Source organism: Rattus norvegicus, chromosome 6 (assembly GCF_021556685.1).
Source record: "Rattus norvegicus strain SHRSP/BbbUtx chromosome 6, alternate assembly SHRSP_T2T, whole genome shotgun sequence".
Lineage (NCBI taxonomy): Eukaryota > Metazoa > Chordata > Mammalia > Rodentia > Muridae > Rattus > Rattus norvegicus.
The window spans coordinates 76,683,644-76,701,380 of NC_141539.1; the positions used below are offsets into that span (position 1 = coordinate 76,683,644).

Below are 17,737 nucleotides of genomic sequence, written 5' to 3' on the forward strand. Positions count from 1 at the left end.
AATTTAGTGAGTGCTGAGGAAAAAGTCTCCAAGCTCCATTTGGAGTCGGGATGCAAAGGCGCAGCAGTTAACGCTACAGCTGATGGGTGGTAACGATTGTAGAAGTTGACTGTCTACAGGTTGGAAAGCCAAGTGAGAGAGAAGACCATTAGGCGACACCTACCAGTACAGAACTCATGACAGCATGGCTAGGTGCAAAGAATAGATAATTATTGTGTAGTGAGAGTGAGTCCGAAATGTGTGTTTGCTCAAGGTGCCAGCTGAGAAGGAAGTTGACCGTCCAATATAGAGACTATAGAAAGCTCATAAGACACAGGAGCTCCACTGAGATGGCCAGATAAGAAGAGAAGCGAATATGGCTTTTCAAAGTGGGAAACCTGGGGGATAGATGGAGGCTGACTACACGGGCAGATGGAAAGATAACAGTTGGATTAAAGTAGAAGATGGAAGGATTTCCTTAGTGCAATGGCCAGAACTTTCTGGATTCTTCTGAGCTATCCTATTTGGTGCAGAATAAAACTAGTATGTTGGAGGGAGTATGTCTCAGGTCATAAAGACTTAAGAAAATAGACTGAGAGGATGAGAGAGGGATGCCCATCCCCATTCCACAAAAACTTGATGCATTTAAAAAGAGCCCTAGCGATACGGGGTGAGCGCTTTCTGAAAAACGATTCTTTCGACTTAGATTTAGACCTAAGCACATGTGGCCTTTACTGAGCAAATAGCAACTTCTTGCCTGGATACATTTTTAGTATTGCATGCAAGTGCTTTTGAAAGTCGCGTGTGGGCCATCAAGGTTACTCGACAGATGAGGACTCAACCTCTGGAACTCGTGGTAGAAGGAGAGAACTGCCTTCAGCAAGTTGCTCTCTTCTCTGTGTGTGCTGTAGCAACCTGTCCCCATCCATCAGAAGAAGACAAATAAATGGCTCATCTGTCTTTAAGACACTCGTTAGGAAAATGGCTCAGTCAGTAAGGTGCCTGCCGCTCAATGATGAGGACCAGGATCTCTAGCACCAATTATGCCATGGTTGGCACAGTGCCTGTAACCCCAGAACTGGAGATACAGGCTTGTAGGCCACTGAAGCTCATCATCAACCTGTTGACGACTCAGTTCACTGAGAGACTGTCTCAACAAATATGATGGAGAATGGATAAAAAGGCAGTCAATGTCAACTTATAGCCTACACACAGACACATAGATACTCCGACACATACATACACACACACACACACACACACACACACACACACACACACACAGGGAGGTGTTTGGGAAAGCTGTGTATACAGAGTTACTAGTATTGCTCCCTTCTGATAATAAGAATAATACATATTCTTATAAATATTATCTATGACCCATTAGTACTATTACCATTTTGATGAATTTCCTTTATTTAACTCTCATTTATTTGTATTAAATCCAAATTGGATCCCAACAAAATTTGTAGACATTATTTCTTTAACTTAGTATTGCATTATCAGTTTTTTTCCCACTTGAAATGGACTCACAACCGGTCCAAGATTACTTCTCATGACACTTACATGAAGGAAGTCTCTAATAAGTTTACAATGAAGGAGTTTTGTTGTGGTCTAAACATAGTCCTAAATATCTGTGAGCAGAACCATCAAGAGTGTATCCTGAACCGCTGTGGTAGAGAGCCCCAAGATTGCTCTGCAATCAGCATTCAGCTGTGTAAGAATGTACAAGAAGGTGCCACATATGAATGGGAAAGTGTGCCCTCAAAATACACTGTCCCAAAGAGTGTCTTGATTTTCCGAGCTTTGGAACTGTGAGAAATATGTCTTGTTGTTTGTAGGCTACCTCGATCATGAATGGCAGCCCAACTGAAGAAATGAGAGTCACAGCCTGGTCACAGTGAGGTACCCATTCACAGTCACGCTGTCTGGTGTGTCTGTGGTTTGGTGACAATAGTGTAAGCTGACTCATCCAGCTATGGGGAGGGAAGAGAACAGTTTTATGGAGCTAAAAGATTTATAGAGACCAAACAAGGCCAAAAATGGCTTTAGTGCATCATTAGTTTGAATTTAGATTTTACTGTGATAGACATGGTTTAGTTTTTAACAAATAGAGAACATACTCTCAGGAACTGAGTCCAATGCACCCTCCCTCCGTCAGCTCAGGCTGATCCCTCTCACTCTCCTCTGTCTCCCAGTACCATGGGCGCAAGCCTGAGAGTGCCTCTGGGTAGGAATGTGTCTATGTGGTTTTCCGGTTGTCTCAGCAGACAGAATTAGAGGATATCATAATGGTAGAGGTATCTTAAAATAAGCTGCATTTCTTTCTGATATAAAGATGGTTGTACCCCAGTGGAGCTGACTCTGGAGATGTGAGTCCAGACACAAGGGCCTGAGGGCAGGGGAGCTGACCCTGCCTCCTGCAGATGGCAGCACTGGGTGGCCTAGCCAGAGCAGTGCCGCGCTGACCAGCTTGGCCGCCACCCAGGCCCAGATCCAGGGCTCTGAGTTGGCCTATCCCAAAATCTATATCAGCTACAAATGGTCCATCCTGTGGTTCCAAAGCTGCAGGATCTCCATGACCCAAGGCATGACCCGGAGCAGTCCTGGTGAGGATACAACATTGAAGGTAGCACAGAAACCAGGGATCTCAGACCAGACTGATGCTTCTTGGCAATGAACATTTGCAAGTGAAGGTGTGTGGACAGAGGGCTGCACTGTGGGACACACTGACACACTACAGCTTCCACGATGAGAAGCTTTCATGCTTTGTTGTTGCTGTTGTTGTTTGTTTATCTGTGTTTGTTTTATTGGGGGGGAGGTTGCAAGGGTGGATGTGAGGGGATGGGGAGATGAACGGGGCTGGGTTACATGCCGTGAAACTCACGAGGAACCAATACAAGGCTTTTTAAAAGTCTTGTACAAAACCAAGTCAAATAACCTTTTTTTCCCCTGCGTTCTGTAGCAAGAGTGTCTCTTGGCCACTTAGTGTTTAGTCATGTAGACTTTTGGTCTATGTTCACGTTCTTATTGATCCAGTTTTATTGACTACTGTAGATGGCCAGCTATCTTAGCTCACAGAATATTTTGGAGTTAATTTTATATTCAGTTTTCTTTTGGTTGATTGGTGATTCAGTAATGCATTCCAGGAGTCAAATTCCTAAGGCAGTAAGCAGAATGGCGTCCCATGGGGCAGTGCCTTGCCCATTTCTCCTAGCACAGTCCCCTCTGGGGGCAATGATTGCTGTCCATCTTCTCTGAGACTGAACGCATCTAGCCACGCCCCTCAGCACAGAAGCAAGCTGCAGCGTCACTGAGCCCATAGGAAGAGCAGGTCTCCCAGCTATCCAATCTCTGTTCTCTTACAGCAATTACCCCAGCAAGGGAGCCTCCTCTAGCTACTCAGGGTCTACTCCATAATGAAAGATTCATCCTCTTAGAGGGTTTTATCATACTTCAGTCTGCCCGCCTTAGTGCTTCAGATAATTGTAGCCATATAGCATGTATCTTTGTGTTTTTGCCTTCTTTTGCTCAAATGTTTATGATTTATAAAGTTTATCAAATGCTTTTCCCCTGAACATATTGAGATCATATGTTGATCATTTTTTAAAACATTAATCCAACCTTGTTTCCCAGAATGAATGTATTCGATTTGTGTGTGTGTGTGTGTGTGTGTGTGTGTGTGTGTGTGTGTGTGTGTGTGTACTGGATTCATTTGGATGATATATTTCTGATTTATCTCTATACCTCTGTTCTTTTCTTTCTGAAAGCCTGGATTTTCTCCACCATCCCTCTTTCTTGGTGGGCTCTGAGCTTACATTTCTTTCTCCCTCTAGCTTTGGAGTCTATTTGAACTTTGTTTCAATATCCCCACCTCCAGTTATGCTCCTACATCTGTATGAGAAGATAGTGACAGTGCCTTCCCTCTGAGTCCCACGCTGTGTGGGCTCTTAGACTCTGATTCCCCTCTGTGCTGGAAACGGCTCTTGGATGCCTTCGGACTGATTTTTCCTTTCTAGCTTTCTAGTTTTTCTTAGTGTGGTAGCTGGTGTCCAAAAGCTAGTCTGCCATCACCAGAAGTAAAAACAATGCAAAAATGGAAAGCTGATACTGTCAGAGTGCCACAGTATTGTCCTCATTCAGTCCATGCCTCTGGGAGGAGCAAAGGCCCACAAATCCTACAAGCCCTCTGGCTGGGAAGACACTGGAATGATCTTTCCTCAACTGCTTTGTGCCTGAGGCCAGATCCTTCCTTCTGCGGTCACTCAGTTACTCAGGAAATGAGGAACTCTATTCACAACTTCTCTGTTCCCACACTAGAGCCCATCCGCCACTGAATCATGCCTTTTGTAGTTTCCCTGGTGGTTTCTCTTTAATAAATTTTTTCACTTCATTTCAGCCTTATCGCTTTTGCTTGGGCCCGACCGTGGTAGCTGTTTGCAGTATTGAAAAGACTCCTTTCCAACTCCTTATCAAAACAAGGAAAGGGCTTTCTAAACTGTGAGCAGACCTCAGCCTTCAGCACCGAGTTTAAATCCAACAGCAGCTCTCTGCAGCTCGCTGCAGCCCTCTGCACAGCACTGCACATATTGCACACACCCTTGCAGAATATGCTGCGGCCAGGCAATCTGTGCTGTGGGTACCGAGAGAGTCCTGTCTTTGCTCAGGGGCTGCCCCTTTCTGACATGTGAGTAGAACAAAGGATGACCTTTTTAGACTTGTTTCTTCTACAATAAGAGGAAAGTGACTCAGAGGATTTCCAGTTCAGGGGACTTTGTGACTCTGAGCCATTGGCTTAAACTAGGACGTATCCTTGTAAGAACCGAGCTCGTGTCTACAATACCTGTACTAGAGTGCAAGCATAGCATACAGTGATATTGTTCTGGTTTGACTTTTGCTGCTGTGACAAAGACACTGACCAAAGGTAGCTTAGTGATTTACTCACACCCACAGTTCAGATCAGAGTCCATCATGTGGGAAGTCGAGGCAGGAACTCCACAGCAGGTGTCCTTCTAGTGCAGGGAGCTTCATCTCCAAACAAGAAGTTTATTGCGCAGGCAAAGAGGCAGAGAGAAAGAAGCCAGCTTCCACCAGCTTTCTTACACAGCTCAGGACGGCCTGCTGGGACGGGCTTCTCCTCCTCTCCAGCTTACAGGCCTCACAGTCGGCAGCTTCTCTCCTCGGTGCTTTTCCTGCCAGCCCCTGTGACTCTCTCTTATTTTTTATGAGGCTGACACCCTGTCTACTTGGCCAAGCAGGCAACCTACTTTTTGGAACTTCCATTAACCCGCTTCTCTGTCTTCTGAGTTAGGTGGTGCAGTTCCCCTTCCTGTCCTTGGGTCTCAGCAGGTGGCACTGAGCTCCTCAAACTGCATTACACATTCAACTCTTCATCTCTAAAGTCCCAGAGGACTTTACAATGTTCTTCTCATCTTTAAATTTCGCAGAAATATAGAGAATATAGAACTAATTAATTTATATTTAAATGAATGCATGCTTCATATTGAATGCTACTCAAAAAATTGAATTTTCTTATAAAGATCTTAAAAGTATTAGTCTTGTATCAAAAGCACCAAATACTTATGTACACAGACACACAGACACACAGACACACACACACACACACAGAGAGAGAGAGAGAGAGAGAGAGAGAGAGAGAGAGAGAGAGAATCCCTAATTTGAAAAATTTAAACATGAAATATTTCAAAGAGTGAAACTTTTGAGTGCCAACATTTTGTCAGAAGTGGAAAATCCTACACTACACTTGACCTCACATGATGATTGCAATAAAAACATGGGTATGGTAAAAGTAATGTATATGATTACCTCTGAGCTATGCATACAAGGTGCACATGAAACAGGTGAATTTCATGTTTAGATTCAGGTCTTGTCCCCAAAATATCTTATTGTGCACATATGAATATCCCAAAATCCAAAAGACTCTGCAGACCAAGGCACTTCTAGTCTAATGCATTTTAGAGAATGAAAACTCAATGTACATAAATATTTTGGGTATGGCAGGCTTACAGAAAATTATATTTAGATATTTCTTAGATTCCATAAGGAATATGTAACTTCTCAACTATGCATAACTTTTTCCAGACTGATGTCAGTACTTGGTTCTGGTTAGAAAATCCTGTCTTGATTTTGCCATCTTTCTTCTTTTGAGCTAGCAAGAGCTGACAGCTATTTAAATAAAAATTAAAAATAGTGCATGTCCTGTTTGTTCCTGCCAGAATGTTAAGTGACCATGACCACAGAACTGAAATTGTGCTCTATCTCTGTCTTCCTCCCTCCCTCCTCCCTCTTTCTTCCCTCCCTCCTCCCTCCCTCATTCCCTCCCTCCCTCCTTTCCATTGTTAATTTGAATTTAGATCACCCTGTGATAGACACAGTTTAGTGTTTAGCAGAGAGTGGGAAACACTCTCAGGAACTGAGCCCAAAGCTCTCTCCCTCCATCAACTCAGGTTGACCCTTCTCACTCTCCTTGTCTCTCAGTATCATCAGCACAAGGGTGATAAAATGTGCTTCTTGCCAGGAAGCTGTCTATGTGGTTTCCCAGCTGTTTCAATACAGAGTGTTAGTGCATAGAAACATCGTCTATGTATCCTAAATATGTGATTTTTTCCCTCATATAACAGTCAACAGTCAAGTAACATTTTCACATTCTATAGTGAGGACTTCAATTGCCTACCTAGTGTAGATGGATGGGAGGTAAAGAGACGATTGAGATGACATATCTATATTCCACATCTATATCATCTATATCTACTGATAGGCTGGCAGAAAGGAGGAAAGTGACAATAAAGACATTAAGAAATGTCCTAGCTATCTAGATGCTACTACTGCTTCTATAGCAGATAGACTTTCCTTTTCCTTACTTGGGAAAGATTTTCAAATAATTCAGAAGTTAAAAGTGTCACCAGGGTAATCCACATTACGAGGTGGCCTTGGCTCTATCTACCTTTCTGTAGGATCATCACAAATGGAAGAATTTCAGCTCGAGGAAAGTAAGGAGCAACTTGGAGGGAAAATGACTCTGTCAGGAGAGAGTAAAGTAACGGGGCCTCGGGCTGGGGTCGGTTGAGTTTTATCCTCAGGCCTGACAAACTAGAACTACTCTGGACTGATGACCTGGGCTTTAAGTGGGCCACATTTATTCTAAAGCTCGGCCATGCCCCGTGCTTACTACTTTTGCTCCTCAGAGCTATTCTTTGAATGTATATGTACTTTATAGCACACTCTACATGGTATCTGTTTGCCACCTCAGAACTACTAGTCACCTCAACTAATAGGCTACATGGGATTTGCTTCCCAGTGATTCTGTGGTACCCTGGAGCTCACCCCCTCAGCAAACTTCTATCATCATCCACTGAGGACCCTGTGTCGCTTCAAAGCAGTGCTGCACAAATGAACTGGGCACACAAGGGTCAACTAGAGCTGCCTGTTGAGTGTGGGCCATGGGGTGAGAGACCATTCAGACGTCAGCAGAGACTTCTGCAGAAGACTAAGCCTTGTTCAGGCAAGGAGGGGTGACTGTTAGGGTGCTTGAGCGAGCCAGCGGGAGGGGAAGAAAGTTCTCTCCTTTGGGAAATACCGGGCTGAGTCAGTTCTACCCTTCATTGAGGCTTGGTTGACAGTGAAGCTGACTGGCTCTCAGCAGATCTCTAGTCAGAAAATTCTCACTTCTGCTTATTCTTCTGGAGCAATTGCCCTCTCTCCTGGAGCCCAATGTTTGTAGAAGCCGTGAGTAGGGTGTTTCTGAGGAAGCTAGAAGCTTTGTGAGTGCACGCCATGTGTCTGGGAGCAAGAATGTTTAGAACTGCATGCACAGGCACTGGTAAGGGGGCACCACACCCTTTCCTCCCACGGTCTTTGGTTATATCTTTCCTAAGACCCCCATTTATAAAACAGTCATGCTAGCCGGGGGGTAGGCTAGTTTGTAGTTTATTACAAATAGCATGCTTGGTGGGTATCTGTCAAAATACAGCAGATACTTTTATAATTGTGAAACATATTTAGAGTATAGTATTTCTGGCTGTCTCTGGAGGGACTGAGCAATCTACAGAGGATCCTGGGCAGTTTCCTTGTGCAGAAGAGCACTATGTAATATATAATGCCAGTCAGAATAAAACCATTTCTCCAAACAGCTGTCCAAGACACTCACATGCTTTTCTTGGCCCTGTGTTCTGACAGTCCAGGCAGTTAACGACTCGGTAACTGTGGTCTGCCTCATGGGCTGAGCTCCCTGTGGGTAATTTAGAGGTGTGGGCAATCCTGGTGTTTCTTCTGAGCTGAGAAGTGCAGTGTTGTACAGAAGAAATACCACACAAACAGTAAGCTTCACACACAAGCTCCCAGTGTAACCAAGCAACTGACACATTAGACAGCCTTCACCATCGGCGAGCATTCTCAGGGAACTTAGGTCAATGCCTAAAATAACCCTGCTAATTGTGAGGGGCACATGTGGAATGAAATTCCAGTTAGGAGTCTGGGAGCTGAGTGACTGAGCATTTGAAACCTTACTGTCATTACAGTGCACTGCAAGCCTCTAAGCAGTTAGCTATGCCCACAGCTCTTGACATGTCCGTGTGTGGATATTATATTATGTTTGTAAAGTTGGTTAACCAGTGACAGCCGGTTGAAAACCAAATCGACTTGAGTCACCCGATCTGGGCTTTCTCTCTGCGGCTTCTTGCTTGTTGCTTGGTGGTGTAACTGACAGAGTGGATGACTTGGCCAGAGGACAACATGAAGCAGCCTGTTTAGGACACTGCCACACACCAGACGTCTTTGTTCAGGTAGGCTGTGAGCTGTGGGGAACTCTTTATAATGGACAGAGGTCACTGAACCGGAGCCCCAAGTGTCTCTCCCACACGCAGCATGAGTGTTTCGATGGGCTCTGTGTTCCACTCCTTAGCTAGGCAGTATGCCTTAAAAAAAAGTCTTCATGGTGTTGTCAATAACATATATCCATATTCTAGGAGGTAAGGGAGGCTAGGCCATTTCTTCAGTGTGTGGTAAAAGTCTTTTGAAGACTAGCCTCCCTCCCTTGTGTTTTATTTCCCTTATTCCAGTTGCAAAAGAAAGTCATGGAATCTGTGGGAGACAATGGAAAAATGTTAATGTCCTCCATTTCTGAGCAAACGGCTTTTACATATTAATGATGGGGTCCAGGTATATTTGCAGACTGATCAATGTAACCACTGGGCCTTCTATGAACCCCTACCCTGCTGTTTGTCCCATCAGTGTAACATGCGTGCCACTCTGCTTATACCAACTGTGCTGACCTGGCTTACAAATTCAGGTTCGCTTTAACTTTCAAGTATCTGGCATGGAAACAGGTGTATAAATACTGTCAAAGAGACTTTGAAACTTTTGATCGAGCTAATTTAATCCTATATATATATATATATATATATATATATATATATATATATATATATATCACATGACATATATAGTACTAAAATATGTAATAGCAGGTTTTAAAACTGATACATATAGTTTACCATGTACTTGGACAGCTGATCAGTTTTCTAGAATCTGTGCACAGTGAATAGGAGTCAACACTTAGCTCGAGGAAACTTTAAGAGACAATTTCATGTAGCCCAACCTGGTTTCAAACCATCTCTGAAGATAATGACCTTCAACTCTTGATCCACTTGTATGGTTCAACCTAACTATTCAGTAGATGTAGTTCATGTTAGAGAGAATTTAGTCTTGAGATTCTGACAACTATATCGAAGTGGAGTATTCTTGGAATTAAGTGTGAGAGTTACTAGTTAAAAATGGGGCCGTCAGCAGTCAAATCACCTATGGAGGGAGGTGATATCTCTCTTGTTTGCTTTACTTAAAATTATTATTCATTTTTGTGTGTATGGATGCATGCGTGCACGCACTTGCACGCGCCTGTGCATGTGCATGTGTGTGTTGTATACACATGTGTGCAGTACCTGCAGAAGTCAGTAGAGGGTGTCAGATCCCTGAGCTGGAGTTGCTGGCAGTTATAAGTCCCCCCCACCCCACCGCCATCATATGCAGATTAGTAATTGCTCCAGGCCTCTGCGAGAGAAGCAAGAACTGGTCACTGCTGAGCCGCATCTCCAGCCCCTGGCGTATGTCTTTCTTGCTTCAGCCTCTGTTTGGACTTTTGGGTGTTTATCAGCTGCAGTCACCGTCCTTGAAGGCTGCGCTGATGTTTAGTGGGGCACAGGGTACCTTTCATAAGGTTCATGTGATATAAATGTGCCACAGAGTAGACCTTGAGCAGCAGCAGGGAAGAACGTCGTACTCATCTGTCCAGAAATACTTCATGCAGAAATGCTTTCTTGTTTACACTTCAGCTATTTTCTTTGATGCATGGGTTATCTTTTTAAAGTATTATTTACTTTCTAAATATTTGGGGATTTCCAGAGTTCTTCATTATTATTTCTATTGTTCTATTCTAGCTCAGTTACATCACGTTAAGATGGCATATGTATTGTGACTTAAATCCTTTCAGTCTTCTGAGACTGATTTTGTGATTGTCATCTACCTGTAGGGTTTGTCGCTTGCAAAAGTATGAATGGTACTGCTGTCTGGGAGGACCACTAGACTCCCTCATTGACTTAAAATGTCAGATTAGTTGCTGGTGATGTTAAATATTTTCTTTACCTATATCTTTATGTGTATTTTTTTCTCACGCCTTATTGAGAGAAGTACATTGAAGTTGACAATTATAACTATAAACGTTTCTGTTTCTCCTTGGAGTTCCATTGGTGGCTGTTTTACTTTGAAGCTTGATATCAGGGCATGAGTGTTTAGTCATGTATGCTCTTGATGAATTTGTTCTCTTATCATTATGAAATGAATCTTTTTATCGCCAGTAATATTATTTTCTCTGAAAGTTTTTCCGACATTATACAGCCATTCCTGCTTTTCCTCCAAGTTTTTCTCCTTTAAGAATCTTCGATAAAGGCTATTTATGAAAAAATAAATGGTATATATATTTTGCTTATTAACATATTTATTTGATTATCAATGTATAAGGACAATTTGCTGATAGCTTTCACATAGCCTATAATTTCACATTTCAGCACAAGAGTTCCGATAGCCATGCTTCTCTCTCATTGTTTATTTTATCAATGGCAAACTTCCTTATACACAATGCATAAATTCATATATTTAACACTTACCATGCAGTGAACACTGGCCAATCAGAACGGCTGTCAGCTGTTAAAAACAGGTGTGCACTTGACTGTGTAACAACTGCCGTCCTCCGGGTTAGGCGCAGCCACTGTTTTCGGTCTTTTATATATAGTCCTTCCGTCTGTAGACAGCGTGAAGAGAATGACCCTCACCACTCAGAATTCTTAGAGCGCCTCAGTGATCCAGGTAACAGGCAGGCCAGCATCGGATGGCTGCTTTGTATTAAAGGGAAATTCCATACGCAGTTTTTAAAGCTTCACTTTAGATTTTCGGCTGTTTGTTTATTGCTAGTTGGTTATGGAGGCCTATCTGTCTGTCGACCACTAGCATTCCGATGAACTGGGTGGTCTCATCCTTAAGAAACCATTGAAGTACAAGAGCAAGAAGGACTCTGGGGACATCCGGGATGTGGTAGAGCAGAGGAAGAATGTGGGTGGGGAAGAGCATACGGAGACATTCTGTGCCTTACAGAATCGCTCAGGATGCAAGAAAAAAAAAAGGAATGTGGCAAATTCTATGAGTATACACCTTGCTTCTTACTGTGGATATCTAGCTTCCATGGTAACCAGAACTCTGCGTCCAGCATTTGTGTCAGTGCACACCTGGGTTTCACTGGAGCTGGAATTCTGCTTTTGTGCTCTATTCAGCACATACTACCTAGAGGAGAAAGGGATGCCTCTCTCACTGTTGGCACCCACTCAACACTTTTTGAATGACTGACTGATTGAATGAACGAATATTCCCCTTTGTGCAAACATGGGAAAAGGAGGGAAAAGCTAGGGCCATTGTCTAGCTCTATCACAGGCTGACTATTAATCAAAGGACATGAGTGCCACCAGACGTCAGGCCTCCAACAGTCCTCAGGAACACTCTCTCAGGCTCCAAGAGTTAGCTGGGGAGATAGCTATGAGGCTATAGCAACAGAATGGTTTCACCTCTGCCCACCAACAATGGAACAAGTGCTTCAGAGTAAAGTAACACTGAGCACTCAAACAAGCAGCCTCAGAAACGTGACCACAGGGGTGAGTTGGCTGTAGTTTCCGTGGAGACCAGGATAGCAACAAGAGGCCAGGGTTGGGAGTGGTTGTGCCAGTGGTTAATAGGAGTCTTTTTTTAAAAAAAAAAAGGTTTATTTATTTATCTTATGTATATGAGTGTTCTATCTGCATATACACCTGCGTGCCAGAAGAGGGTATTGGATCCCTTTACAGATGGCTGTGAGCCACCAGGTGGTTGCTGGGATTTGGACTCAGGAATTCTGTAAGAGCAGTCATTGTTCTTAACCACTGAGCCATCTCTCCAGCCAATAGCAATCTTTTTTTTCATTTCATGTGCATTGATGTTTTGCCTGCATGTCCGTCTGAGTGAGGGTGTCAGGTCATCTAGAGCTAGAGCTCCAGACATCTGTGAGCTGCCATGTGGGTACTGGAGATTGAACCTGGGTTCATCTGGAAAAGCTCTTAACCACTAAGCCCCACATTGGTGGGAATCCTAATGCTGTATAGGAGTAGTTAGTAGGAGTCTTAATGCCGTATAGGAGTAGTTAATAGGAATCTTAATGTCATATAGGAGTAGTTAGTAGGAAACCTAATGCTGTATAGGAGTTAGGAGGAGGAAGTTGCTGGTTAAATCATTTTATACATCTTCCTTCTTCCTTTTTTTTTTGCCTTTCTTTTATCATAGCATTAATTCAACAATTTGAAAAGGAAAGAGACTTCTGAAGCTACTCACTTTATCATTCTAATATTCTATGTATAAATTATGTACTCATCTGTAGATTAAAGCATTGGTCTATTGGGGCATGATAGCACTTCCTGTATTCCCAACGTTCAGAAGGTGAGGCAGAAAGATTGTGGCAAGTTCAAGACCAACCGAACCATATACTGAGTTCCTGATAAGTCTGGGTACAGAACAACCCAGGATGGGAAGACTCTTCAGACATAATACTTGGCAGAAGAAGCAATACAGGGGGTCTATTCTGCTCCGTCCTGTACGCTTGTATTTCCATAAAAACCAAAGGAAAACTTGGACTGTTTTATTTAGGAGTGGATAGCAAGTAACTAAAATGGCTACCAGGAAGAAGGAAGGAAGGAAGGAAGGAAGGAAGGAAGGAAAGGAGGGAGGGAGGGAGGGAGGGAGGGAGGAAGGAAGGAAGGAAGGAAGGAAGGAAGGAAGGAAGGAAGGAAGGAAGGGCTACTATAATTAATAGTCTTGCTCTCTTCCAGGCAGAGCGGCTTGTGGGAGCATGTAGGCTATCAACAGTGTTCACGAGCTTCATCAGAGTGGTAGTCCACATTGTTCACTTTACAGTTATGTGTTATGAATGGATTTCTGATTCATGAACTTCTAGAAATGGAATCCATATTTTAAAACACAAAGTTTAGTGTTCATGAGAAAAAGGTTAGAACAACAAAATGAAAGAAGGAAGTCTGATTTGCATTCACTTGTTTGTCTTGTCACTGTACAATTAGGGAGGCACTTCTTGGGTCGGTTTGTTTATTTTGTGGGAATGGGATCGCCTAGGGCCTCATGCATTGAAGGCTAGCTCTGCACCTCTGAGCTTCTGTCCCATTTCTCGCTTCAATGTTTAGATGACTAAATTTGTATTTGATTTTAGCTTTACACAGACAATTCCTATAAATTTCTCCTCTATGGAAGATGAGTATATATGGTGGCTAATAAAAGCTTTGATAGTGATGTTCGCAGAAGCATTTATAAACAAAATTGGCATGCTGTGAATAACATGAATGAGATATAATTATTAATATATTGTCATTTGAGATACCATTAGGTGGTATTTAGTCAAGTTCACCATATCATATTTAATTATCATTATAAATACTAAAAATGACTTTGACTATTATCCAGTTCTCATGTTTAATTTTCTCAAACATTAATCACTCCTCAGCAGAAAGAGGAATTGGATGCAATATTCATGTTACACAGTCTTTAATGTGTGATGTTTTCACCACAGTCATTGACTCAGACCAAATTTCTATAATTAAAAGTAAACTTGGCTTAGCAAGTACTTGTGTACCTGAGTAAGAAACATAAAACATTGTTAACAAAACATAATCTATTTAATGGGTTTTTGTTGTTGTTGTTCTTGTTGTTGTTGTTGTTGTTGTTGTTATTGGTGGTGGTGGTATTTGTTTTATGAGACAGGGTTTCTCTGTGTAACAGAGCCCTGGTTGTCTTGGATTTGCTTTGTAGACCAGAGATCTGCCTGCCTCTGCCTCCTGAGTGCTGGGATTAAAGGTGTACATCGCCAAGCCTGGCTAGTTATTATTTTTAAACATTTGGTTAATATATACAGAGAGTACCCGAGGCTCACATTTTGTTTCCTTTTCCTTTCTCTTTTTTAAAGGTATCGTTACTCCGAGCCTTTATTTTCAAGCAAAGAGACAGGAAGAGGGAAGGAAAACTGACATGTTTTATGAGCTTGAACCATGGAACTGTTAACAAGAAATAGAAGCAATTATTAGCAGTGATCTTGTTAGCAAAAGATGCCAATGAACTTCGTGGAGAAGTAAGCTCCCACAATCCCATGCATGACTCCTTCATTTGGCAGATTGCTTTACAGAGAATAGTGGGTACGATGCTATTTATATGAAAATGGATATTGTAATGCACCTACAGGAGCCTTATTGCAAAGACAGGGAAACACAACAGTCGTTCTGAAGTCACACTGCTCCCTAAGCACTCTGACACTGAGCCTGATTCCCCAGAGCTCAGCATTTGCTGTCTGGATGCACAGTGCCAGAGGGGACGGGTGCATCCACACAACACATCTGCTTAGGGCTGGTGTGGTATTGCCAGAGCGTGTACTAGGTAGAATGGTGAAGATTCTGGCATTTATCTCCCCGGAGCAGGACTTCAGGGAGTATTCTGGAAGAATACCCATCAGGAAGGCCCAGCACTGTTAGCTGGTTGTTACATCTCTTGATCTTTTCTCCTTTTCTTTGCTGGTTTTGTCAAACATTTCTGAACTCTACAGGCCTAACAAATAAAGCCACAGTTCTGTGATTACACACTCTCCCCTCAACTCCTTTACCAAAACTGAGGACTAACAACTCCCTTTCCTTTATCCTAAAGGCAGGTGTGTACGCAGAGGACTGTGAGTGAACTTCTGAAGGGGCACAGATTGAGCCAACAGCCTGGTCCTGCAAGTGCCCATAGCTGTGGCGCATGGTGGCACTGGGAGAGCTCTGCTCTACATGCTGATTCGAGGACTGGGGTCCTCATGCCTGGCAGAGCTACCCAGCTAAAATAGAATAATGAGCTCAAAATGCAAACCCAATATATGATTTTAAATTTCCAAGTAGCAACATTTTAAAAGCAAAAATAAATAGGTAACATTAATTTTAGCAGTATTTTAAAACCATTTCTCCAAAATCATTTTAATATGTAATTAAGGGGAGCTAGAAAAAATGGCTCAGAGGTTATGAGCACTGGCTGCTCTTCTAGAGGACCTGAGTTGAATTCCTAGCGTCCACATGATGACTCATAACCGTCTATAACTCTAGTTCTAGTGTGGATGCCCTCTTCTGGCGTCCACATGTGCCAGGCACTCATATGGCACACAGACACATATGCACGCAAAACACTCATACACATATAAAATAAAAATAAAAATTTAATACAATTGATACAAAATTATTGCTAAGCTATTTTAAGCACATTTGTTCGTATGAAATCATAAGCACTGTGTGTGTGTTTTACATGTATACTCTACAGTCCTGGTCTAGGTACCTTTCACGTGCACCCATATTGGACAGTGCCAATCTGGAGGTTCGTTTCTAAGCCCTTAGGACTCTTCTTATCTGGGTTTTCTGAGTAGAGGCAACATACCAGGAAGCATCCCAAAGTCCCAAGTCATTGAGCATCCCAAAACAGTCTTCACGGATTAGGCCTGATCCCGACATATATCACTCTGCCCACATTCCGCTGGCTACTCACGCAGCCATCGTTCCCCACATACCCATCTAGGGCACTTGGGAAATGCAGATGAGCCCAGAAGAAAGTAGGTTTGTTGAGCACATGGGAAAGTCTCCACATTTTACACTTTAGGAAGCTATGCCCTAGCAGAATAAGTGATGGGCCAGTTAATGGGATAATGTAAACAGAATGCACATCCTTACTCTCTAGAGTGATGATTCTTCCATGAGGCAGCTTCCCCTCTCCTGTCCTTTGTTTCTTCCTTGCCCCTCCCTCCATTTGCCCATGCAAACACAGTTCCTGCAGTAAACCCAATGTCTTCAATATTTTATTGCGTTGGCTCTCACTTAATGACTGTATCCTATTACTGCTGTTTTAGCGAATGTCAGGCAGCCTAGTGTAAGGAAGAAAATGGGCTCCATCGGTAAGTGTTCCAACTTCCAGAAGCATTGTAAGCACCACATTATCATTTTGAGTGGACCTCCTCCTCCAAGCTGAAAAATCCCCATTCACAGAATGAGGCCTGTTAAGGTTGCCATCGAACCATTTCAATCAATGAATAAATTGCATCCTCCGTTCCAATGATCAGTCTGTTTGATTGAAGGTTTTGCTTTTTAAAAGTGCTTGGAAGACAAGGGTGCTTTTAACCGTGACATTACTGAAGAGCTTAGGCGGACCGCTGTGCTTCACAGGTTGAAGATGCTTTAGTCAGAGAAATGAAGTAATGCTCCTTAAAGGAAGGGCGTGGCAACAGGTGTTGGTGGATTTCTGATTAGAACACTAGAAACCACCAAGGGTTGCTTTCACTAGAGAAAAGGAAGTTTTACCACTACCATTCTGCTGTAATTGGGCCATATCAAAATTAGTTTGGAGTTTTGTTGTTGCTTAATATTTTTAGATTTAAAACATATTCACGGGTGTGAAAATTTTAAATATACAGAGAGATAAACAATGCAGGGTACCATGCATCCACCAATTGGACCTTTGGCTAGTTTCTTTTCCCAGTAAACGCCTACACGGAGGTACTTAGCCTTGCTGCTTGTGAATCCTTCTAGAGTTTGTATTGCCATATAGTGATGTGGATTCTTGTTTTTCTCTCATTTTATTTTGTATGTACTGCTTTAAAACTGACTTCCTTTCCCCCCACTTAATCAGGTTTTATTAAACATCAGAGCCAAACTGCTACAGTCTTAACACGAAAAGGTTGCAAAGTGTTTGCAGTATGATTGCTGTGCTGTATGGATATACAGCTAAAATCATTCCCTTGATTGTCTAGTAACAGTATATTTCCATGATTAAAAGTAGCCTCTATATAATAACCGTAAGTTATATTATTTTAAACTATTGTATCACACTTTGCTTTTTACTTTTTCTATTGCATACCAGTTTAACTTTAAAATATTGCCTTGTATTATAAAAATAGAAGTTCAAAATATTTCTAGAAAGACATATATTTCCAAAATTAAGCCTATAGTTTTGTGCTTCCTGTGGAATGCAATTCAATATATTTAGTTTAGAAAGACCCTTTTTATATCTCCTGCTAAGACAGTGGTTCTCACCCTTCCTGATGCTGCAGCCCTTGAATACAGTGTCTCATGTTGTGGTGACCCCCTACCATAAAATTGTTTTA

General features: G+C 42.4%; 1 protein-coding gene across 8 annotated transcripts in view; it reads left to right on the plus strand.

Annotated features, from left to right (window-relative positions):
* Positions 1–17,737, plus strand: part of Akap6 (A-kinase anchoring protein 6) — a 440,592-nt gene that overhangs the window by 143,463 nt on the left and 279,392 nt on the right. For 2 of the 8 annotated variants that reach the window (XM_087554584.1, XM_087554585.1), the window contains exon 1: positions 8,510–8,780. The gene's annotated coding sequence lies outside the window, so the exon portion shown is untranslated. 8 annotated transcript variants of the gene reach the window in all.